This window comes from Halichondria panicea, chromosome 1 (assembly GCF_963675165.1).
Source record: "Halichondria panicea chromosome 1, odHalPani1.1, whole genome shotgun sequence".
Classification (NCBI taxonomy): domain Eukaryota; kingdom Metazoa; phylum Porifera; class Demospongiae; order Suberitida; family Halichondriidae; genus Halichondria; species Halichondria panicea.
The window spans coordinates 5,029,454-5,056,690 of NC_087377.1; the positions used below are offsets into that span (position 1 = coordinate 5,029,454).

Here is a 27,237-nt window from a genome sequence, read left to right on the forward strand (position 1 = left end):
TGTGGTCAATTATGGCTTCATTTATGTTTATGTAAAATGCTACTTTTTAGCTGGTTGAAGCTTATCAGCATAATTATTACCTGAGGCCATGCGCGGCCAGCGGGTATAATAGTCAGTCAGTCAGTCTGTCTGTGTAATCTGAGTCTACTCACCTGGATGCAATATAGCACTGTTTATGCCATGGATAGCCTCAAAACAACAAGGTAGTAGTTTTAAATTTGGCAGACTTTGATGTTAAAGTTTCGTTGTAAAAGCGAGCAAAAGTTGAACTTGCACGTTGGCAGCTAGCTAACTACACGCGGCCTTTATTCGAGGCACCCTACGTTTATAGCTGAAGTGATCCCGTTCCAGGAACAATGGAAAAGGGTAGAGCTAGCCTCTTTAGCTAGCTGACTCTGGGTCCTATTCCAGGAGCCATAGCTACTTCTCAGGCTTCTTTGCTGTGATCCACAGTGTGTATAGGCCTATGTACCACTAAAACATTGCTTCTGAGTTGTTCACCTAACTGTTATAAAAGCGAAAACTCGGCCTGGGATCGAGGCTACTACAGTACATGCACAGCATTATCACTCTTCTGGTTTCTTTATAATCATGTCACCAGCCGAGGGTTTGCACTTTAGTGCTCTAGTTATAGATAGAAGCACCAAGTACAATACCTTATTGTGTATGTTGCAGCTATAAACGTAGCGCTATATATGGCATCCAGGTGATCAGTCTTAGAATCGCAATAGACAGACTGCCGTGCATGCAGGGGTAGCCTGCACCCCTCGGGTTAATAACATAATCATTAAAAGCAGTTTTGTTATCATTTTCTCACAGAAACAACAGCCAGTGATGTCAGTCTCGGATAATGCTGAAGTTCTAAATTCACACTCTTTGAAACCCAAGTCCCCACTTATGTTTACAGAGCCTGTTGGCCAGGGAAGTTTTGGCTCTGTGTATGCTGTCGATTTGGATGGACTGCCGTGCATTGGGAAGAGATTGCTGGACATTCTCATGGGCCGTTGTGGACAGCAGGAAGTTTGTCAAGCTACGAAAAATTCCTTTCATCAACGATTTGTTCAAGAGTGTGTGCTTATGAGTCGAACAAACCATTCAAATATTGTCAAATTTATTGGTGTGTATTTTGGAAAGAACGAGTTTGACCTCACTCTTTTAATGGAGCGACTGCACACTGATCTAGGGAAGTACTTGGAGAGCAAACCTCTCATAGTGATACCATACAGCACGAAAGTATCGATTCTTCACGATGTCTCCTGTGGACTGCTCTATCTCCACGAGAAGTGTTCTATCATCCATCGTGATCTCACAGCTGCCAACATTCTCTTAACAGCTGATAACCGAGCCAAGATAGCCGACCTTGGGGTGTCAAAGATTTTAGATAACGACACCCAAAAACTCACTGTAGCCCCTGGTACTCAAGCATTCATGCCACCCGAAGCCGTACAAGAAAACCCATCTTATAATGAAAGTCTTGACATTTTCTCTTTTGGTGTTCTTGTCCTTTATGTTGCAATTCAACAGTTTCCAGCACTCTATGGTCGACGTGTTACTGATGCTGTTCACGCTAAAGGGGAGGGCGAGATCTTTAAACGGCAGAAATGGATTGAAATGATAGAAGCAAAACATCCTGAACTTTCATTCATGATCTTCTGGTGTTTGTCTGATAATCCAATGAAGAGACCCAGTACTTGTTGTGTAAACATTCTCCTTCAAGCGATGACAATAAACCTGTGACAGTGTTTGCTTTTATAGCTTGCATTTTTACTTTTATGTTGCATTGATTATGTTGATTGTGCTGTAGTGTGTAGTGCAGTGCAGTGGTAGAAACTAGAAGGTGATGACTTTTGTTCTGTGTCTAAAAAGCCTGGTAGTCTAGCCACGCCCTCCCAGGCTGTGCATACAACAGGGAGCTCCCTTTCTCATCATAATTATGTATTTTAATCTAATTAAACAACACCTTCAAGATAAGTACGTAATCAAGTTAACCAGAGTAGGTCTAGGGCATAATTATTGTGTGACAACAATTGAACTCATTGGAAAACCTGCTTTGACTTAATTGGCCCACCAGTAAGCTAATCAGTAGTAGATCTATTGGTAACAACATTATTTATATATCTATCCTTCTATAGATCTATACGTCACGTATTGTATATGATGCCTAAGAAGAAGAAGACTAGTCAACAAAAGGTGGACTTGACCGAGAGGCCTGCTCAAGGTGGTGCAGGTGATGCTCAGAGACGAGAGAGGGCTCAAACTGAAAGTAGTTTTGGAACTGATAAACTATTCGATGACGACCCACAAGCAACCCCCCAAGGAGCTGCCACACCTAACCCAGAGCATAAGAAACCCACTATCAAGGGTATGAAGCGCAAATTCGCTAAAACACTTGGACTTAGTAAAGGTTCAAGCTCATCTACTACTCCCTCAGATGACACCTCTGGTGCCAGGGGCTCAAACAGTGGAAGTGAACAGATTCCGTCTCTTTCCTCATCTCCTGTGATGACTCATAAAGCCAGTCCCCGATCCCCCACACCCAGTGATGGAGTATGGATTGATCCCTCAGTGACTACCAGTCCTCTAGCAGACCCATTACTTCCACCAGTAAGTTGTGTTTCAACAGTCGAGTCTGTATAATGCCTATCAGTTAATAAAATTTGAAGGTATAGTGTTTGATGGTGTTGAAGTTATTCAATTTTCCCACAGCTTGACAACGATTCTACAGTGAGCAGTCCAGGAGACAAAACGGTCGGTAGTCAAGAATTTACTACAACTAAAGAAGAATGGGCCAGTAGAATGGAACGTGCCGCACAGAGGTCACGAGCCAGTGGCTCTGTGGACACAGGAAAACAATTAGCTCATACCAATAGGTTAAGGGAACAAGTGAAAGATCTTAAGAAAAAACTCAAAGCAAAAAATGAAGAACTTCAAACTAAATTATACCAAATAGATATTGAACATCAAGAGACTGACCAGCAACTTAAAACAGCCAATCAAGAAATTGATGAATTGAAAAAACAACTCGAAGCACACAAAGAGGAATCTAAACAAAAAGACGTTCAGATAAAAAAAGCTGTGGTTCTAAGTCAGCAAGTAAAGAGGTTGCAAGAAGAAAATGAGAATCTTATCAAACTTGATATACAAGCCATGGCCAAACAGCAATTGTCTCAGAGCCTATCACCAACTGATTCAGAAGGAGATGTAAGTTGATTCGCTTTATGTATATTAATGTTAGGGAGTCCGCTGTATGTACATGTATACGTATGTATTTATAGTGTTATGTGGACATGTACATCATGTAGCTGTACATTGTACATAATTGTTACCTGAGGCACGTGAGCGGCCACGGGTATAGTAGTTGTTTGTTTGTTTGTTTTCTGAGTTGGCTTACTGTATTTTACAGCATGGGACAACACTTTAAGTTATTAGTTATACTTATATTGTTCACTACATCAGAATTTATGGCAGTAAACCTCCGAGGACGAGGGCGAAGCCCCGAGGCCAAGGATGGTTTACATTTGCCATAAATTCGAATGTATAGTGGACAAGAAGTGTTATATACCCACTTGAATGAAAAGTACTAGCTACAGCTACCTCACCTTGGGTACAACTAGCTAACAGTCTCAAAAACTATCAAAAAGCTTGTGGTATAGCTTGAAGCCAGTGCTAAGTTTCTAGCTCGACGCACTAACTTTTTAATGTCCAAGCAGTGAGCCACACCCTTCCTCCAGCCTTCCTGGTGTTTAGCGAGCCCCACCTATCTGTCCTGCACTTGTCAACAAGTGTTTTAGCTTCTTTTTGACTGTGTAGATCTAGTATAAAATCAGTGTGCCCTCAAGGCAAGGGAGTTTATGAGGAATGTGCTCCAGGGCTGGGGGTTATGGTAGTTAAACCCCACCCAGTTGCTATGATACAGACCCCAAGTGGAGTATATGTTTTAATAGTGTCAGTTTTCGATGATAAAGCTTCGTTGTCGTATCAAAGCAAGCAAGAAGAAACTTGCACGTTGGCTAGCTCTATATAATTATACACGCGACCTTTATTGCTGCGTCATTATTTGCAGCTAAGTGATCCTTTACCAGTGTCTATTAAAAGTTTGTTGCTTCTGTATAACTGAACCATAGATACTATCTAGAACAATCCTTTGGTTATTCATGTCAAAGCCAAGGGTTAGCACTTCAGTTCTAGTTATAATACAGTATCTGCATGTATTACCATGCAGGAGCTACTTGTTGATCAACAGGACAACAGAACAGATGCTGAGAAACTTCGTGATGAGCTAGAGGAAGTGACTAGAAAAGCTGAACAAGATGCTGTAACTTATCGCCAGCAAACTAAAGACCTTCAAACCCAGGTGGAGGACCTCGTTCGGAGGCTAAACGACGCTACTACATCAAATGTTGAATTTCAAGAAGCCATAAAGATTTCCATTGAGCAAGCTCCACCCTCTGCTGGCGGTATTCAAGCTGGTGACGAAGGTGATAGTGCCAAACTATTGCAACTTATTAAAGGTAAATATCTTGAGAAGGTCACAGAAATTGTTGAACTGAAGCAGCGATTTGACAGAAAAATGAGTAATTTAACAGAGAAAATCCACGAGAAAGATCACCAGTTAAAAGTGCAAAGAGACAACCGCTCCAGAGCTAGTGTCGATGATACTGACGAAGATGAGGAGTCATCCATTGCAGAACTGAGAGCAACTCTCAGAACAAAGGATCAAGAAATTCAGTCACTTACTATTCAGTTACAGACCTTCCAACAAGTGGCGTCTCAGCGACAGCAGTTACAAGAACACAGTAAAGCACAGAGCACTGTTGTTGCTAATCTAAAAAAGGAGCTTGCGGCAGCTCAGGTTCGTAATTTTGTACTTAATTAATTACCGAGCGGAAAGCGAGGCGAATAATCGTGCCACCTGATTCTGACCCATGTGGATATACATATATATCTATAATGTCTGTAACGGATGTGGGTTGGGCTCCCCCCAGGGCGCTATAAGGCAATAAAGAAGCAAACGATGCACTTGCCTAGATAGGCGTGGCCACCTCGTACTGCAACTCTGCAAGCCAGTGTAACTTTATCTGCTCAAATAGGCTATAGCTGTCTCTATAATTATTGCAAGGGAGGGACAAAAGAGCCAGAGCTAGGCAACAGCAGGCAGATCAGATAATCTAGAGAACTCTAGGTCCACAGCACAAACTAGTCACATATTACTGTCTTCTGTCGTCTTGGGTACGTCCCTAACTAATCGCTTTCCCTCGAAGTTACATTTGCTAGGGTGTAAGCTATGGCTTCTTTAATAGGTGCAGAGGTCAGTTCGCCATTGTTTTCCTACTGAGCATGCTCAGACAAAAGCCATGGCCACACCCCTCTTTCCTTAGCAACCACTTGAGCCTCATGACCATAGCAACAGTAGTGTTTTGTACTGCCGATTCTTACCGCTCCAGTTCACAATCGCAAGTTAACGCAAGGTGCTTCTTATTTTGAGGCTCTCAGAGTCTGACCCCTTATGATGTATAATTTTGCATGCATATACAAGACCAAGAACTTTATGATAATTATCATGACAGACACAAAAACTGCAGCAGATCTATAGGAGTATAATTATAGCTGTAATCTGTTATCAGGCTTAGCAACTTTCAGGTGGCATGCCACCTATTGACTCGATCAGTCTAGCTAGCATGTTGGTACCTGTGAAGAAAAAACTGTATACAAACAAGTGTAAAAAAACATTGAAAAAATAGTGAAAAGGAAATGCCCGTTTAATAGAATCATAGATGATACAGTACTGTATCATCTATGATAGAATATATAGACACAAAACGTCATTAGTCAGTGAAGTATGTGTTATTTTCTGCTGTAAAAAAGTATACAAACAAGTGCAAAAAACATTTTGTGAAAAAATGGGGAAGAGTAGGGTTGGAAGAGCATGCGCACTGAAGTAACAAAAAGTTCGAAAACAAGATTGTGGGTTGGTATAGTCTTTGCATGCTCCAACTAGTTGGGGTGGGGCTCAATCTTTGCGATCTTTAACAGTTGGGTCCAGCACTACTTCGATTTGCATTGATGGGCAGGGATCATCTGTAGATCTAGACTTTAAAATGGTGTTTCAGTGCTGCATGGTCCCTGGGGAGAAAAGATAACTTCGAAAGCCTCGGCATTCTAATGTTTTTTAGTTCACATTGCAAATGTTTCTTATGAGGGAAACATGCACATGCAGGTTGATGATCAGGGGATTGCCGATTGCATGAGCGTCACCCATATATAGGTGTAACGAGAAGTAGTGTTTCCAACCCTACTCTTCCCCATTTTTTCACAAAATGTTTTTTGCACTTGTATAATTATAGCTCTGTGTATAACTTTTTAATTAGTGGATATTTTTTTCTGCAGCATTATAGCTAAGATATGCATTTTACGGGGAGAAATATCGTTGCGCATGCGCAAGCAGTCAGTAGCAGGCCTTCTCTTCAAGGGAGGCCAGTGAAGGAGGCTAATCCATAGCATGAAGCCATTCTATGTAGTACTTATATAGATACATAACCAAGTCAAGTGATGTCCTTTAATTTGCTGTTTTGGCTTCACAGCATGCAGGAAAAGGAAAAGTTGACATAATTGTAGAGTGGTTCAAGCAAAAATGGAAAACATTCAGAGCCCGACTTTGAGCTAGTCAGTAGTATAAACTTTGTTCTCTAGAGTACCTCCCAGCCCCTGAGTGATTACTAGTGGATAGGAGAGCTAGAAAAGTTACCGTATAGCGGGTAATTTTCGGGGGGGGGGGGCAAATATTCGTGGTTGAGCAATATTTAGTTATTTCGTGGATAATATTTTCGTGGTTGCTGCTTGCACTGTAGGTAAAGGTAAGCAAGGTCGCTTCATTCGTGGGTAAATATTCGTGGTTAGACCTCCAACCACGAAAATTACCCGCTATACGGTAAGTACAACCACACAACGATCAAACGAAAATATTCGCAATCGCTAAATCATAACGCGGAGTGTTTCAATCGTTTACACAGAGAGGCCCAGTCGTTTCCCCTCTCTATCTATGGCAAAACAGAGTATACATAATTGCAGATATTTTGATGATCCATGTATACATATACAATGTTTATATGCTTCATCACCTTCCTACATTTATATAATTTATAGAGAGACCTTGCAAAGACCCAAGGTGTCGTGTCATCTTTAACAGGGAATTCAAAACCAGCGTCTCAACAAGTCGGAACAGACGAACGAGGGATGCAGCTACTCACAGCTGAAGTAAATCTTTGCAAGGTACATACATGTACATATACGTACGTACATTGCTCAACAAACGTATACATTGTATACATTGAATGTATATATACATACCGTTTGTTGAGTCAGATATAAACAAGGTAACTGTAAGCAACTATACCAAGCCAATATAGGTGGTGGCGTAGGATATAGGAATTCCTTTACACATGTACGGCGTGGGAATACTCAGTGCATGGATACATGTGGACCTTCTTCTTATACTAAATATTTATGCCTCCGTGCGCATGCGCAAGCGATGTATACGGTAGTGTTTTTGTGTGTGTGTCTGTGTCTGTGTATAGACTGTTACAGTTTACTGCTATACAGTTGCTCAAGGATCAATAAAGTGCAAGTAAGAGGAGTTTCTATAGGCTTCTAGTCATATTTTAATTCGTAGATTTGCAAAATAATGCTTCGTTCGCCTAGTTTTGCTTTCTTGGAATGCCTTTTCAGAAGAGTGCGTAGAAAAACTTGTCCATCGAGTGTTACTACTCTACTTAGTAGTTAGCTCTGCACTAAAACGCTAGCTATTGGTAGCTGCAAGAGTGAGAAGAGAGCTGCAAAGTTCTGCTGATGCAGCCATTATTTTTAGACTTGAACTTTAGCATGCATAGTGGGTTTTGTGTGTGGGGACAAAACAGTGGTTAATGGCAGCCAGGGGCAAGTACTCTTGGGATTAATACGGGTAGGCGTGGCTGCGCATGCGCAGCAGGGGATCCTACTGCGTGGTAGTGGCAAGCTTAGCTCTAGCTAGTAATAGCGTCTTTAGCGTCTTTCTGAGTGTCAACTCTACCCACTACTTCCCAGGCCATGAGGGCCCTCCCGAGTTCTGTCCTCGACCTCCACCTGGACCGGTACCATCTTTCCCATGCGGGATCTAAACAGATGCGGGCACAACGCCTTTGGGAGCACACTCACCCAGATGACACTACAGGCAGTGATAACATGACTCCACAATAGTCTGAGGATAACGGCAGCAGTACCACCTCACACTCGCCGGCAACATCGGCAGCAGACAGCTCTAGAACGGAGGATAACTCAATCCCCTACACCTCCGATTCCGATATGCGATTCACGCTCGCATCTAGGCAACCCTCTAGACGCCACCGGCAGTCACCCAGGAGCCATCGCCGCTCCCCAAGCTCCAGCTCATCATCCGACTCTGAGCCCGCTCGCTCACGCTCTCGGACCCCACGCCCCAGGCATCGGACTAGGCAACGGACCAGACACCGTACCCACCATCAGCACCGTCGTGACAGGCAGCACAGGCACCACAAGAAGACTCCACGGTACCCATTTCAAGATCTCTGCAACAGAGGATTGTGAGAGGTGAGTTCATTGAATTTACGGAACTGTTAGGGGAACTCACGGTGGCAGGCGGCGCTGGCGTTCACTCTCGCACGCAGAAGCGTCGCGTAGCTCCTATTGCCTCCCTGCAGTCATGGCTGCAAGCGTTTTCGACATTTTCTGAGGTGCTCTCTCCCAGCATCGCCAAACAACTCTGGCGTTACCAATCGTTCATTATTTGCTCTAGTCAGTGCTTTCAACCTCATGCCTGGCTACAGTATGACCTCCAATTTCGACGCAAATTATAGCTATTGACCCGACTTGCTTGTGGTCGACACAGAACTAGTTGCCTCATGCCTGTCTGCAGACACGGTGCGCACGCAGGTCATTTGTTTTTCATGTGGGGCAGCCAACCACATGGCGACTGAATGCCCGTACAGCCAACTCTCTGGCTCCACGTGCACTATTTGCAGAGAATCAGGCCATATCTCGAAAAACTGCCCCCTGCTAGCAGTAGGCTTTCAGAAAAAGTACAGCCTAGGCTCTACCTCCGGCCCTTTCTCCGGCCCATCTCAAGCGAGACCCTTTCCCCCTCGCCAGCCCCGCCAGAACACAAGCTTTAAGCCTGCAGAACGCCCACCCTTTAGCTCAACTATACTCAGCCCTTTCTTGTATGAGAGGTGAATAGTGCCAAAAGAAAACGAATTTGCTGTGTTAGGAGGCGGCGGTGTTTACTTGATGGCGGCGGCTAAACCTCGAGGGTGGCGGCAGGTGTCAGTTGTTGGCGGCGGCGAGTGTCAGTTGGTGACGGCAATGTGGTTGGTGGCGGCGGCTTAGCCTCGAAAATGTAAAGGCCAGCCGTGAATATAGATGAGGTTAGAACCACTTGACCTTAGCTAATAGAGAAACAGAGGGTTGCTCCTGTGCTAGCTAGCCTCCAGACCATGAGCAGCCTGATATCAGGTCAGCGCTAGAGCAACTGTCTGGACTGGTCTTGACCACTCCACAATCCCTCCCAGACACTAAAAACAAGCTTGAGAAGTAGTCTGCCAAGATAACTTTAATTAATTAAAGGTCAAGTGGTCCAACATTATCTTATGCACATTAATATATTCGAGGCTAAGCCGCCTCCACCAAGTAAAACCCGACGTAACCTCGAGGTTAAGCCGCCGCCACCGTAGATAGAGTCTCTACACTTCATGCCGCCACCATAGTAGAAGAAGGAAACAGCCTCCGCCACATTCGAGGTTAAGCCGCCGCCACCTAGTAAATACCCGCCGCCACCTTCTAAGTTAAGCCGCCGCCAGCAAGTAAACACCCGCCGCCACCTTCGAGGTTAAGCCGCCGCCACCAAGTAACACCCGCCGCCACCTTCGAGGTTAGGCCGCCGCCACCAAACAAGTACCCCCCTCCTAAAAACATCCTCCTTTTGGCACTACTCACCCCTCATATTTCTTGAACCATGCCTCCTGTATAACAGGAACGGCTTCTGTCGGTTTGAACCACGTTGTCCTCGCCGACATGCCTGCATGCAATGCCATGGGTCTCACCAAGGGCGTATACAGAGAAGAGGGCATGCAAGTTGATGCAACTCACCCTATTCTCAGAATCATCTGACTTCGTATTGAGCTGTTTTTAGAACTGCCCACAAAAACGCCCACGCGTAACCTTTGACCGCACAAGGTAAATCGAAGTCTTTTTTATATATATATCTGCAGGTACTAGGTAGCTAGCTAGCTCGATTGCAGCATAGTAAAACTAGTTCTCAGCAGCAGTATGGCTCGTATACCAGCAGTGTCAAAGGCAAAGGCAAACCATCCAACAGTTGCAACTCCATGCAAGAAGATGAAACCTAGGTACAATAAACCTGTCTTCCTGAGTCTCTGGTACTTTTTAACAATGCGCCCAGCACTTAACTTCCCGCTCTAAGGGGTTGTCTTGGACCTGGCTGGACTAGGACTGGTCATGACACTTCTCTAAAATAATACTGCACAGGTACGTCTACACTAAGACTCCCGGAAGTGTGTATTATACAGTTCATTTGTCAATTTATATGGGCCCTTATGGGAGATAATGATATTCATAGTTTGCGGTAGTAACAAAACAGTAACACTCCTTTTGTCAAGGATAACTTTTCATCAGAAGGTGCCTAACACTATTAAATGATATAGAAGTAATGCTGAATAAATAAGCTACTGAATGATATAAAAACTAGAGCACTGAAGTGCAAACCCTCGGCTGGTGACATGAAACGATATAATGCAATGCATGTAGTGGTGTATGACTGAACTGTCTAGCACAGCAACTCAGGAGCAATAAAACTAAACCAGACAAGAGGCATGCAGTGAGAACAGAGTTTTAGTGGTAATGAGGCATGCCCAGTGGACTAAGATCACAGCAAAGATACCTGGAGTCTCAGAGAAGTATGATATGACTCCTGGGATCCTGGAGTCAGCTAACAGAGCAACAAACAAGTCACAATTCTTTAGTTTATGCTCGCTTTTATTCAACAACAAAGCTCTAACATCGAAATCTACTATTGTTAAAACTAATAACTTATTGTGTGAAGGCTATATCCATGCTATAAACGCAGTGCTGTGTGGCAGCCAGGTGAGCAGATCCTGAAATTGCAAACAGACAAACCAAACGACTACTATACCCGTGGCCGCCCACGCGCGCCACGGGTAATAAAGTGGTAAGAAGGAACTGAATAGTTACGTTGAATGAAAGAAAACTGGTGATATTAATTTTTTCTGTGACTTTGATTTCTGGGCAAATCAGTACTGGGGGTGCTGGACAGATACAGATATAGGCCTAGACTATAGACAACACTGGTAACTACAAGTAGACCAAATATAAGAACACTATATGACCCAGGTTTGACTAAGATACAACAAAGTAAACATTGACAAAAATGAGTAAGTTTAGCTCTTGCTTACTTGCCACTTGAGTGTCCAGAGTTTCTTGAAACTGCCTAGATAGCTAATACAATGCTAGAAGTTAGTCTTTGCAAAGAAATAAACAGCATCCGCTTTGCCAATAATTTTTTATAGTAGGTCTTGTGTTCTAACAATAGGCCAGTTTATTGGATATATCCTGTTTGGACTGACTTTGATTTCTTGGCAAATTAGTACTCCCGGCCAGTTCTGGATCCTAATTTTCCTGTGGCCAGTTCATGAATACTATAGCTACTAGTACTGTGACTCTGGAACCTGGCTTGCACTTCAGGACCTGAGTATTGATGCTGGAAAAACTGTTTCTTTATCCAATTCTGATAGTAAACAATGACATAACAGAAGCCATAATTAAATTTACGGAGAAATACTGTAGTATTTACAAGCCACAAACAGAATTGTTATGTAACCACAAGGAAATTTACTCATGATGCAAAACCACAATTACATCATTTGAAGCCAAATTTGTAGTCTTAGTATACTGCACAAATAATAATACAGCTAGCAAAGGCAACTCTGATGTACACGCCCATAATTATAACTCCGTAAATAACACCGCCCACTTGTTCACGTCCGTATACTGGATTCTATTTTTAGCATATCGGGTCTCTGATACGAAGTCGGATGAGTACGTACGGTACATAGTGAGTTGCATGCCCTCTTCTCTGTATACACCCTTGGTCTCACCCAATGCGCGACTGCCCACAGCAGTCACGCTGAGGGCCCCACTGAAACTATACCTCATGGGGAGGGGCCCCTTACTACCCCTCCTCTCGGTCCACCCACCCATGTGTTATCTACATTTGGAACCGGCATCTAATCAATTATTTACTCACTACATGCATACCCGTCCTCCACTGCCAGGACATGCATTTATCCACTGATACACGGCCTGCTAATACTAATCTGATTCTGTATTTACAAATCAATTTTGCATAAACGATTCTTCGTCACGAGGTGCGCCTGCCGCACGCACCTGTCTGCCACCAACCCCGCCCACGTTCTCTTCCACTATACGGGTATTGCTGCTCTTAAACCTATACACGAGCATGCACGCAATCACCACCCCGATTGACGCAACCCTGCTAGAACAGCTCCTCATGGCTCACCCCAACACACACTTAGCAGCATACCTCATTCGATCCCTGCGCTCCAGTTTTCGGATTGGCTACACCGGACCCAGGTACCTCCTATGTGCACCTAATCTCCATTCTGCCTTCCTTCATCCGGAAATCATTGATCAAGCCCTGGGAAAAGAGATCTCGCTGGATCGAGTTGCTGGCCCATTTGATGAACCCCCTTTACAGACCTCCGGTGTTCGGGATTATAGGCCTGTGGCGCCTCATCTTCCACCTTTCTGCACCACCCAGCTCTAGTATTAACGACTCGATCGACACCATTGATGATGCCATCAACTTACTCCAGCAGTTGGGCCCTAACGCACTCATGGCTAAAGCGGACCTGAAGAGTGCCTTTCGGCTCTGCCCCGTCCATCCTCTAGACTGGCCGCTCTTGGGCATCCAATGGCGGAATCAATATTTTATTGATAAATGCCTGCCATTTGGGCTACAATCATCTCCATACCTTTTTAACCTGGTCGCTGACGCGCCAATGGTGCCGTCTCCACCACTATACGGCGTGAATGCTTCTTTCCATTATCTGGATCATTTCTTTTTTGCAGGCCCCTCCCGGGTCAGGAGACTGCCACTAGGCCATCACCAGCTTTCAATCCCTTTGCTCCCAACTGGGTGTCCCGCTAAAGCCAGAGAAACTGGTGTTCCCTATACTACTACCATGACATTCCTTGGAATACAACTGGACGCAGCACAACAGGTGGCGAGCCTATACCTCTGGACAAGCTCGCAGCCCTCCTCGCATCTCTCCGTCAACATATTCAATTCTACAGGGATGGGTCCACTGTCACCAAGCGGTCCCTCCTCTCCCTCATTGGGAAACTATCTTTTGTAATGAAGGTGATCCCGGCTGGTCACATGTTTCTTCGTCGACTTCTTGAGTTGGCACACTCGGTTCCCCACCTAGAATACCCCCTGCAACTTTCCCTAGACAGTGCGCTTGATATTAACTGGTGCATGGTTGACGTTTGCGTCCTCCTGGAACGGTCAAGCATTCTTTCTCCAACCGGTGTGGTCTCACTCACCAAACATGTTTTTATTCACGGATGCTTCCTCAGAACTTGTATATGAGCCTATTGGCAGGGTCACTGGCTTCAGCAGACATGGACCCGACCACTACAACACCACTGACAGCATCTAGTGGAAAGAACTGTATGCCATTGTCATGGCATGCTATAGGTGTGGGGTCACCTGTGGCCCCAGCGACGTATCCTCTTCCATTGCGACAACCTAGCCATCGTCCATGTATGGCGCTCCGGCATGTCCAAGGCCCCACTGTTGATGCATCTAGTACGTGCATTATTTTTTGTAGCTGCGAAGCACAACTTCCATGTGTCTATTACCCACATCGCAGGTGTCGACAATTCAATCGCTGACGTCTCGTTTTCAGATGCTGAAGTTTCACCAGCTCGCTCCCGACGCGGACAAAGAACCAACACCATGGCATTTGTTGGGTCGTGCACCCCAGCTTGTGGATTGGGCATGCACCCTTGGTTGTGGTGTTTGGTACAGCTACCTCGATAATTTGGGCCCGGTCACAGATCATTTGCGATGTTGGGGCGAGTGGTTCCCTAGTCTAATTTGGGGGGTATCCCTTTTTCTCATACCACCAGCTCGGGCTTGAGCACAGCATTTATTGTGTGAGGGGGTTCCCCCTCTTTGTGATCTTTAGGTGAGGCATAGCCTCTTAGGTTACCCATTCAGGTTGCGTGGCTTTGCACGCCTACGCACGCTACTGAATGGGTGGTGACTTTACATCGCCTTGTATCCGGGCCGGGTTGGTGCTCATGACGTGCACCTTTTGCCCAGCGGTCTGACATTATTGATCGTTTTTAATCGTGGTCGATCATTACTCTTTGCTGGATTCTGCCTGAATGCAGAAAAATTAATTAATGCATGATAATTATAAATGCATGATAATTATAGATTAATTAATGTGTGTCAGTAGCTTTACGTTATGTAGCTTTGGCATTTCCACCGAGGCATCAGCACCTTTCATATGTACAAGTAGTCATGTGACTATAATATTATGTGATTGACTATATGTGATTGTATTGCGTGTATGCATGTTTTTATGTATGTAATAATGCCATTACTCCACAGATTGAGAGAGAGATTGAGGTTAAAGAACATGAGAAAAAAGTGGAGAGGCTCAACAGCGAAGTCACTGAGCTTGGTAAAGCAAATCTATCGCTGGAAAGAAGATTGAGAGAGTCCAATGAAGAACGTGATGTTTTGTCTCTACAAAGTGTCGAGTTGCTTGCTTCTAAGCATAGCTACAAGGGACAGTTGGATGTCACACAAGAGCATCTCACTCAACTAACCAGCACAATAATGTTGAAGACAGAAGAAAATGAGCAGCTAAAGGAGAAATTAAAGACGGTGGAGGAAGAACTTGAGATCACCAAATTTGTAGTAAGCGCATGTTACGCGATGCTATGCATACATGTAATAGTTGTAGCATGGATATCTAGGGTGTATTGCAATGGATAATCATACTATTGATTAGAAGCTGTTATATATCAAAACCCATTAAAACTCTTTGATCTCTGCTTTCAACCTGTGGTATGCGTGTGCATACTTGCACTTGACACAACTTGATCTCTTTTATTATTTCCACAATTTTGTAAGTTTTCTTTAAACGAGATAGTCCTTGTAAAGGGCACGGTCCATAGAGGGTGCATGGGCTTTAGGCTGACCACAATAATGTACCGTAGAGTGTGAATGTACACCCCTGGAGATATACATGGCATTAATTTTATCAGAGCACAAGTATGTATATACTGCATGTACGTAATTTGTAAGTGTACATGTATGTATTATAGCTGCATGGACAACCACTATAGCTGTACTTTAAAATGCTCGCACTATTCCTCCAATCAATTTACAATGCTTGGTAAGTGTACATGCAGTAGCAAGTATATATGCCGTATTTCTTGATTAAACGCCCTCCTTGAATAAACGCCCATCTCGTTTAAACGCCCAGGGTAAAAGCTCTGTCTTTGTTCATCTTAAATAATCGCCCATGTATGGAGCGTGGCACTGTGGGTGGAGCTGAAATAGCACGTGGAACCCAGTGTTGCAAGCGTGGCAGCATAGAATAAAAATAACTTTCATCGATGGCAGAGAGAGAGATACCGACACAGAGGGCACTTCTATGACTTAAATTTAAGCTGAGAAATAGATTTAAGCTGAGACAGCAGCCCAAGAAGAGCACAATAACTGCTGCTGTGCAAGAGTTTTGGAGGACACATAACAATAAACGCCCCCCTGGATGAAACGCCCTCCTCATTTAAACGCCCCCTCTAAAGACTTCGATCTGAAATAAACGCCCGGGCGTTTAATCAAGTAAATACAGTATATTTGTAAGGTCACCGTACCTACGTACATGCATTGTGCATGTATATACCGTAGAAACTGGATTATTGGATAGTGCCTGCTCGTTTATAAGCGTCTCTTTATTTTAAGTGCATGCTCAACTGCAGGTTTTTTGTACTCCAATTGAAGTGCTTTTCCAATTATGCGAAGGATACTCAGTAGTGAAAATTCAGAATTGATTCAGCTAATAGTTTTATCTATGAGCTAGCTAGTTTGTACAGTGCATGGTAGCTATATAGCTGGTGATATACATCTGGAAGGACTCTCTGGACATGCTGAGACAGAGATGAGGTGGACTTGGATCCTTTTGTTTCAGTTCCTGGTCAATATGAATGTTTTTATAATACGAATTTAAATGTTCAGCTTGCCTTGCTTGCTCGCTTTCTAGCCAGCTCTCTCATCTCAGAGACATGCATCCGGTTACTGGGTGGGGCTCGAAAATGACTGTATTATATATAGGCGCATTCTCGAATATAAGCGTATAGAGCTCTGCTGTTGAGCGCATGTGCTAATAATCCAGTTTCTACGGTGCATGTATAATTATTATTATACAACGTACATTGTATACATATTTGTACAGGTGTTTCAGTACCAACAAGACTTTGAAGAAGAGCGTGCTGCTCGAGTACAAGCTATCGGTGCAAAAGATACTGAGTATGGCAAGTTTAGCATGAGAGTTCAAACCCTGTCCGATCAACTCAGAGAATCTAAAGCAGAAGCTGAAACAGAGAAACGAGAGAAACAAGCTGTGATTGCTAAACTGGAGACCACTCTCACTGAAAAGCAACAACTCACAAAGCAACTTACACAAACTGAGGAAGACTTAGATCGAACACTGGCTACAAAGTTACAGGAAATTAGAGAAGAAAGCACTCAACTAATGGCTCAGATGGAACACTTAAGAACAGAATCGATGAAGTTTCAAAGACAACAACAGACAGCTGAAGCAACGTACGAACGCAGAGAAGCTGAGCTAGTAGAAGATCTTGTAGCCATTAAACAAGAGTTGTCCCATACAAAACAAAATTGTTCCCGAACAGCAACTGAACTACAAGATGCTCGCCAGAGGCTGAAGGTGTCCCTTGCTGACACAGAATGTCTTCACGATGAGGTCATGTCAAAGACAGCTCAAGTGAAGCAGTACAAGAAACAAACGGACAGTTTCAAAGCCAAAATGGAGGAGGCTAACACTAAACTACTGAAGACACAACAGGAGCTGCAGCGTTGTCAAGAGCTCATTAATACCATGGAAATGGACTCTCAGGATCAGGTATAATAATACTGCATATATATAGCAACATTTTCGAGGGCACTATTTCGTGGAATAGCCTCTAAAAGCATTTCGTTTAATAAATTTTGTGCATTTACTGCTTACCGGAAGCACTACTAGGTTACACCTTTAATCTTGGCAATGCACGTTATAGCAGATAATTCTCATTAAAGAAAGAAAGAAATTTTCGTGTAGGTTTGCTAACCCACAGAAACAATGAATTAAGCCCTTCTCGAAATTGTTGTAATTATTTGGTACATGCGAGTACATTTAATTATAATATTATAGGGAGGAGCACATTCTTTATCTTGTATACGTATACATGTTCATGACATTGTAACGGATTGTAGTTACATAGAATTTCTTGTTTCTATGCTTTTTCGTGCTTTTCCTGACGAATCCTAGCAACGTTTCACATTGTGATGTTCGATCTATATAATTATGTTGCGCAAAAGTGCGCGTGTTACAGAAGAGACTGATCAAACTATATAGCTCTAGCTAGCTATTGAGTTCTAGGTCTACCTTTTAATGTTCCAGTATGTTTCCTTAATTTGAAGATGTGTTTTGCATGTAGTATACACTTGTGGATAATTTTACTTATGCACTGCACTGCATGCATGGATGTCTGAATGTTTTTTGTGCGTGATCAGTAACGATCGGCGTATTTTCGAAAAAGCTATCAGTAATTCAAGCCCCCTCCTTATTTTGAAGCAAGATAGTTTGTATACACAAAAGGGGTTCTATATACACAAGAGTTCTATATATACATCACAATGCGCATGCATGCACATTTAGGGACACACCCATGCATTTTCAGAAGAAAATTGCCAAGGTTCCGAATAATGGAGGACCGGATATACATCGAGATTCTATACTGTATATCATTATATATACGTATCTTCAACTTATACTATATTCATTTTTTGCAGAATAGGGAAAGGATTGATTATCTAGAAAGAACTGCTGTTGATAGGCAAAGTGTCATATCAGGACTAGCGGTACGTCCATATTAATTAGAACCACATCTCATTCCAATTTAATTTGCAGAGCAACATTAGAAGCCAAAAGCAACACATCCATCAATTGGAGGCAAGTTTTTGAGGCATGTTGTTTGTGCAGACTTGCAGTTTTCATTCTCATGTCATTTAAATTAGGTTGAGATTGAGCACCAGAAAGAAGCTAATGGACGCTTGGAAGTGAGTATATAATCATTAGATCCCATTTGAGTGTATTTAGTAGGGAACTATGAGCTATAGTACCGGTACTATAGATTGCTCTGGGCTACAAACTACATTGTATTGTGATTTACAAGAAGATACACATGTAATAACATAAAAATTATTGTAGCTAGATGCTTTGTCTAGTAATATAATAACAGAACTAGAAGAAAGAGAGAAGCTCTAGTTTCTTTTTTTGGCTTTGTTCAAGAGTAGTAGGAGACGCTCGTTTTTTTGGGCGGCAGTGTGCTGTGCTTTTTTGCTGCAAGGCTGCATGGGGGAGGAGCTGGATGTATGGAAGTGCTGGGATTCTAGCTTTGGCTTCTTCCTAAAGTTCCTTTCGCTTTGTTTAAGAGTAGTATATAGGAGCCGCTCGTTTGCTAGGCTTGTTTGCTGCAAATTATATAGCTTAGGTGTCTTCCTTTCGCTTTGTGAGAGTAGTACGAGCCGCTTGTTTCTTGGGAAGTGTGCTGGGCTTCTTTGCTGCAAAACTGGGGGAGGAGCTGGATGTTTCCGTTTTTGGGTGGAGCTAGGACTATAATTTTGTCCGTCAAACCATAAGGGTCAAACTGAGGTGGAAGAACAGGGTTGATTTGAATAGAGACCACAGATTTAGTAGAGACACAGAGATGCCAACTTCAGATATTAGTTTTCAAAAGAATAATGATGCAGTTGCTAGGTTGGCTGTTTATATAGGTTGACTGTTGCTAAGCTAGTGCATTTCTAGTAGCCAATAGGTTTTGGGATCTAAATCAGTTAGAACATGTGCATTTGGTATCTATGGTTATAGTGTCCCTCATCCCTCGGGCTAAAGCCCTCGAGCTTTGGGACACTATAACACATAGATACCTCATGCCCATGTTCTAACTATATTATAACATAATTTATGTAAGAAGTAACCATCCTTGGCCTTGGGGCTTCGCCCTCGTCCTCGGAGGTTTACTGCCGTAATTCTGATGTATACCGTATAGCGCGAAATTTTTGAGGAGATTAATTTTCGCGGATTTCGTGGGTTACCAATCCTATATACACGAAAATTAAGTCCCCGAAAATTGTTCTTTCAATTAGAATTATCTGCTATAATGTGCAAAGATTTAAAGGCGTGGCTTCCGGTAAACAGTCATTCCGCAAACATTGTGCAACGAAATGCTTTTTGAGGCCAATCCACGAAATATAAGTGCCTCGAACATATACGGTATATAATTATATATAGCTCTAAACAACAATAAGTATGATGTTCATACATGCATGTATATACATTTGTACCTATAATAAATATATGTACACACGTACTACTGTACATGTACGAAGTCGTAAAAATTGATTTTGCAGGCACGTACTGTACGTGTCCGTAAAATTAGGGATGTACACACGTACTACTGTGCATGTACGAAGTCCTAAATTATTATGTGCCATAATTTTTATAGCCTATAAATGTATGCTGTTAATTTTTATAATTATAATTATAGGCTAGACTAGAGAGGCAGGATGAACTTGCTCCCTACTGTGTCTCACAAGTCCTTAGCCTTGGACAGCAAGAGGGATCTGGATCGTATGGGTCCATCTACCTCACTCAGCTGAATGGGATCAACTGCGTTGCTAAAAGAGTTCACGACATCTTGCTTGGTCATGGAAATGTAGAGCAGCTGAGCTTAGAAGACAAACGAGCTGCTTACAAGAAGTTTTATTCCGAGTGTGTGCTACTGAGTCGAATGCGCCACCCTAACATTGTCCAGTTCATGGGTGTGTACTACGGGCCACAGAGAGATTACGGAAGAGAGCTCACACTAGTTATGGAACGTCTGTACATGAATTTGTACGACTGCTTACATCGCTATCCCAACATTGAAATGTGGTTGAAGATTTCGATTCTTCTAGATATTTCCCAAGGCTTGCTCCACCTTCATTCTCAAGGTATTGTTCACCGGGATCTGACCACTCCAAATGTTCTCCTCACAACGAGCTTCCACGCTAAGATTGCTGACCTGGGCGTTTCAAAAATCATTCAAGTTTGTGGTACTAAACAAACCACGGCTCCTGGTAATCCTGACTACATGCCCCCTGAGGCACTAACTGAAATCCCTACGTACGGCTATGCTCTGGATATATTCTCGTTTGGTGTAATCATGCTCTTTGTGTTAACTCAAAAATACCCGAAGCCATATGAGGTTCCTTTTACAGTCACTGGCGTTCAACGAAAGGAAATTCAGATACAGAAACGAATGAAATGGATCAGTAAACTATCTCCAGAAGATCCAATGAGACAATTAATCTGCCGTTGTCTTCAAGATGATCCTCAAAGGCGACCATTATCTCAAGAGCTCAACTCAACTCTGATTCGCTTTGCACAGCAGTTCCCAAAACCTTTTGTGGATACTATTGAAATGCAAAGAAAATGTGTGAGTTACGTATATGAATAGCACTTTCGTTAATTATAAGCTAGTATATACATGTAGCGATGGAATATTTATGGTTTGCATTTGAACTTATTATCAGCGGCAGGAGCTTGAATACGCACATGAAGTGAACATGTGTTTATAATTATATGACTGTGTGCTCCAATTCTCACTCAGATACCCACGACTCCACCCATACCACTTCCAAGGCGTCTCAGCCAGGGACAGCAATGACTGTGATTTTATATGATCAGCTAGAGGTGCAAGATTGTTGTTAATAATGATTATTATGTGTGTGTTAATTTTAATTTTTTTTTATTGTGTACATGTATTTTTTTTATTGTGTTTTGCGGCCTGCACTCGAGGCTAGGTTTACAATACCCTCATGCATGTTACCTAATTTGGATCCCGTAAATCTTCACAGAAAAACTCCCCTGGGAGTTCCCCTTGTCACTCTGATATGTATCTGATCACTACTCGCTATCTTTCGTTATTGCTGGCCTCCTCTTCACATGCATACACATGCCTGTGGCTACTATTCCTCTTGTTTTGCTTATTCTTCGTCGGCAAATTTTAGCCAGGGTAGGCCAGGAAATATTGTTTGAATGAAGGGGCAGGGCGACACGATTTCGATTTTTTCCTCATCTCCTGTGATGACTTAGCCTCGAGACCAGGCCGATTAAAATACGTATTTTAATCGGCCTAGATTCGAGGCTAGTGATGACTAAGAAGAAGCCTAGAAGTGATCATCCAAGTAGAGAAGAACTAGACAAAGAAATCCGAGATGAATATGAAAAGAGACGTACGTGATGAGGATATCCAAAAAGCAGCTCTCAATCAGCAGCTCAAAGACAAATATGAACAGAAATTAAATCAAATTCGAGATGATCACATAAAGGCTCTAGCCGAGAAGACTCAGAAACACAAAAAAGAGGTAGCTCCTCTATATGCAAACAAGTAAGGACGTTGTAGTTAAAATACCAAAATGAAGACAATCTTGCTGGGGAAATAATAAAGCACGGCTCACCAAGCACATCCCCAGAACAAGGAAAGCATGAAGATAAAATAGGCCAACCACATCAGATGATAGCCGACATTGATCAGGAGAAAGATCACCTCAAGACTGAGCTAGCAGTACAGCAACAACGTGTTTGTGATATCCAAGAACTTGATCACTAGAAGGAGCGGTACGGACAGCTTATGATCGAACAGCACGTGTCTCGGAGCCTATCACCAACCGATGAGTCTGAAGATGTAAGTTGATCAGTGATCGTACGCTTTGTGTATTGTTTTTTAAGACAGTACGTAATTATACTTGTACATGTTAATTGAATTTTAGTGTTGTGTAGACGTGTACATGTATGTAGCAATAATAATGTACATGCATGCATGGAGTAAGCAACTACATGCACACACAATAATTTTATCCGTATAGCGGGTAATCTTTGTGAGGAAAATATTCATGGTTGAAAACTCTGGCCACAAATATTTATTTTACCCACGAATGAAGCGACCGTGCTCCACGTAAAATAATATTGCTCAACCACGAACCCCGCCGAAAATTACCCACTACAGTAGACTCTCGTTAATCTGGTCACCCTTGGAACCATGCAGCTTGGCCGGAATAGCGAGGTGGCTGTAGTTCAGGGAATAGCCGCGGCTTAAAAACGACCTTACCTCGAATCTAATGACTACTTTTGCGGTTCTTGTCTCGAGAACAATGAAGGATAATGAATCATTCTGTTCTCTATTTAAGTGTAATCCAATTTTATTTGTTAAACCACACCCAAAATGTCATATCCGGCCGTAATATACGTATAAAATTACATTGAAAACCTTGTTTGGGACACCCAGCACTGGCCGGTAAACGGAATAGCGAGTGGCTATACTTCAGGGTGAGTTTTGTGCAGTAAACATATAGCTAGCATTCCGTGCCAAGCCAAATGGCCGGTATATCGAGGTGGCCGTACTTCAGAGAGCCGGAATAGCGAGAGTCTACTGTACACGGTACCAGGAGCAGATGAGGGAATAATTATATTGCGGATTCACTATCGTCCCACTTTCCTTGTTTGTATAATTCTAAGTGCCTGTGGCTTGATAACGCATTTGATAGTAAATATCATAAAAATAATAATAATTTGAACAGCATTTAGAGGTTTTACATAATTACTGAGTCGCGCGTGGGCGGCCACGGGTATAGTGGTTTGTCTGTTTGTAATGTGTGAGTCTGCTTACCTGGATCATAGCACTGCGTTTACAGCATGGATAGCCTTCACACAACAAGTTATTAGTTTTAACAATGGTAGATTTTGATGTTAGATCTTTGTTGTCGAATAAAAGCGAGCAAAATCAACATTTCAGAAAAATGGGGGGGGGGCGAGGCGATTATCGTCTGCATGTTCCCCCAGGAAATGTTTGTGTTTGGACTGTCGTATATCGCATCTGATGCCCCCCCCATTTTTCTGAAATGTTGATTTTGCCCCCCTGTCAATTTTTTCTGTATGTCTAAAGCAGGCGGGCTACAACATAATTTTTACCACATGTTGCTTGCGCAATACAGTCATGTAATTTAACCACACTGTTGTTTTTTTGTGTGGTTGTAGACTAAGAGCCACTGGCGTTTTACACACCTTTTATGGCTGGGGACGGGCACGCCCATCTAAAAATCACCCTCATTTTTGGCACTAGCCCCACCCATTTTATCTGGTAATCCAACTCTGAATCCAATGTATCTGCAGCAACTAAACAAAGCAATGGAGCCTGAAGGCTCAAGGGAAAGGGGAAAGCAAAGATTAAATAAATAAAATTGTGTTTTAATTTTGTGCATGTTTCAGGCATGGCTAGACCTCGATTTAAGGCGACCCTCCAAATATGCGACACCCAGGAGCTTTAGCAATTTTCTGACCTCTAAAAATAGCGACAGCTGCGTTGACAATTATTTTTAATGTCACATTCTAAATAGAGGTAAATGTAGCCACTCCCTAACCTCGATTGTAGTCCACTATGGAATGTTATCAGTTATCAGTGACAATAATACCCACCAGAAAATTCTACCCGAAACTGCAACAAGGACACTGAATTAATATTTTGAAGTTACAGAATTAGACCCCCCACATGCAAAAACGTACCCTCCAGAAAATCATACCCATGTACACACGAAAACAGACCCTCGAGAAGATCATTGAGATGTACCTGTGCACAAAATCATAACCTTGCACGCACAAAATTATACCCTCCAAACGTCGCACCACCTCCCTCCTAGTCTTGTAAGCCACGCCCCTTAATGGAAAGAAGGGTCTGGAGTTGTCCCAGTGGAATTTTACCTATAGAATTTAGCTATCAACACACCAATATGTGAGTGTGGTTTTAAGATATGAATGGTTGGACCATGCCGTTTCAGAATCTACAATCTGGCACAGAGAACAACTCCTTCTTTCTGTGTAGTATACAGTACCCAGTTGTTGTACGTAGATCGATTGAGCAGTAAAAAGATGCTAAGGCCACTCCATGTGATACTCTGGTTTCTGGTCCACCGCCCGGATCAGATTTTATTCTTGGATTTCTATCTCATTATTTCTACTACGCATGCGCAGAATGGTCCATGTGGTACAAAATGGTGTGATAATAATATTCATTTGCAAAATAATGAGATTCATAAGGTGAAATTGATAATAATATAATGAGAAAAACCGCCCACCCGCATACAATAAAAACTTCAGGACCAGAAACCAGAGTGTCACTTGGAGTGGCCTAACAGACAACTCTATTAGGTCGGTATAACTTGTTAACTAGGACCGTACAAGTTGTATTGCAAAAAGGCTCTGGGACATTATTCTAGGTTGTGGTGGATATGATCAAACCTGTTGACGATCAAGGGAAAAAGTTTTATCATCAGAAATTTGTTTAATAATGAGTGTGTGCTTTCACATGTAAGTCGAACAAATCATTCGAATATCGTCAGATTATTGGTGTACATCGCGGAAAAGATGATGACTCTTTTAATGGAGTGCATGCAGCATGACTGCACACTGATCTAGGGCAGTACTTAGAGAGCAAACCTATCATTCCGTACATAAGACTGAAGTCTCGATACTTAATGTCTAAAGTACCTGGTAATCAGTACTACATGTCACCAGAGGCTTTGCCATTATGACAAAAGCCTCGATATTTTCTCGTTTGGTGTTATAGCTTTGTATGTTGCGACACAAGATTTTCCAGAACCCTCCTGTGATCATGTTCCCGATGCTGTGCATGCCAGGGGAGAGTGTGAGCTCTTCAAGCGACAGAAATTGATCAAAAGAATGGAAGAAAGACGGCCTGAACTTTCATTCTTGATACTCTGCATGGTGTTTGTCTGACAATCCAATGAGTACTTTTTGTGTAAACATTCTCCTTCAAGCGATGACATCGACAATAGACTGAAGTAAAATGTAGCCTCGATTCCAAGCCTTCTTTTTTTCTTGCGGCCTAGAATTGAAGCTTAATTACTGACCAAGAGTTCATGAATGTCAAGAAACTGCCCTGGGAGTTTCCCTTATAGTCAATGACGGCAACTCGACTGTGTTTTTATATAAATTCAGTGGCAAGGGTTGTACCATTGTGTCAGCTTATGCACAAGAAGTGATCTACTGTCTAGTGTATGCGCCAGGACAAGAATTTCTGCTGTTATAGCTGCATGCTAGAATCATGTAAGCTAGATTATAATAATTATGCTAATGAAAATGTATCTACATTCTTTAGCTTGATATGGCCTCGATCTGTACTGTATTGTCGATCTGTTTTATCGTGTTAAATGGAGGGCAAGCGTATGATATAGGCATAAGGAGGTATGACAGAGGTCGCCGATTATGGAAATTGACTACCGTACTTATTCGATTTAAAGCGACCCTCCAAATATGCGACACCCTCGATCTTTTCCAATTTTCTGACCTCTAAAAATAGCGACTGCAGCGTTCACAATTATTTTTTTATGTCGCGTCCTAAATAGAGGTCAAACCACAGCCTCGATTCCAGGCCGCAAGAAACAATTTAATTTAAGCGGCCTATAATCGAGGACAGTAGAATAACCCAATTAGATGCGACCCTCTAAATATGCGACACCAGGACTTAACATAATTTTTCAACCTCCAAAAGAAACGACCTCTGGCTTTGTAATTATTTAATTTAAATCGAATAAGTACGGTATGTTGAAGCATAGATAGAACAGTAGGAGGGATTGGAAACGAAAATGTTTGCGTGAAACACTCTACGTTATAGGGTGACAGTCAGCATGCTCATTACCTGTCTTGACTGCTCTACAATGTGCTGTGCATAGAAACAGTGAAATTGATCACTTTTAATGTTGATTTTTCTAAAAAGTAAGGAGAATCTAGCTAGCTCTAAAAAGTCGACTAAGCCACTCAGCCACTATCACTAAACAAATAAATGCTATAAAAGAAGGAATAGCCCTTACTATGAAGTCGTGAGAGGTCAAGGCCCGTGGTGTGTCTAAAAGTATACTAAATAATTATACTAAATCAGTTTGAAGGACTATACTGCAAACGTTTATGAACAGTATAGCTTATGATATCCATAGCATGAAGCCATTCTATGTAGCACTTAGATACATGGCATAATAACCAAGTCAAGCAATGTACTTTGCTGTTTTGACTCAACAGCAGGGAAAGAGAAAAGTTGACATAGAGTAATTCAAGCTGAGTAAAGACAACAGAGTAAAGACAACGGAATTATAGAGCTTGTCAGTGGTATAAACTTACTTCTCTAGAGTACCTCCCAGCCCCTGAGTGATCGCTAGTGGATAGGAGAGCTAGAAACAGTTAAAATACAACACAGAACGATCAACCACGAAAATATTTGCGAGCGCGAAACAATAACGCGGAGTGTTTCAACTTTTTATACAGGGCGGCCCGATCGTTTCCAATCCCTCTTACTATGGTTGAAGTCATAATAATTATTAGAGGGTCAAGAATTGGAGGTAGGTTGAGGTAACTCTACTAAGTCTTGATTACAGGCCGTTTGAAATACTAGCGGCTTGTAGTTTAGCCAGGGTTTCATCTAGTGGGGGGGGGGGGGGTAGGGGTGAACCTTCCCCCACCCCCAAATGTTGTAGAATAATGACATCACATTAGTTAAATATAAGGTAGATGTACTGTGACATGTGCGTAATGTAATCAACAAAAATGGGCGTAGCTAAACATATTGCGATGCGCTTGCGCACGCCCAAATCCCCCCCCCCCCCAATTTTTGATCCTAGACCTGTTAACCTCTATTTAGGACGTTACTTAAAAAAGAATACCGAATATTTTGCGGGTAAACAACCTTTGCGAATGA

The 27,237-nt window shown here is 42.5% G+C and overlaps 1 protein-coding gene and 1 pseudogene across 1 annotated transcript in view; both read left to right on the plus strand.

The window, feature by feature from the left end:
- Positions 1-27,237, plus strand: part of LOC135334204 (uncharacterized) — a gene marked incomplete in the record, with an annotated part of 688,739 nt that overhangs the window by 287,364 nt on the left and 374,138 nt on the right.
- Positions 12,717-14,143, plus strand: LOC135342616 (uncharacterized; annotated as a pseudogene).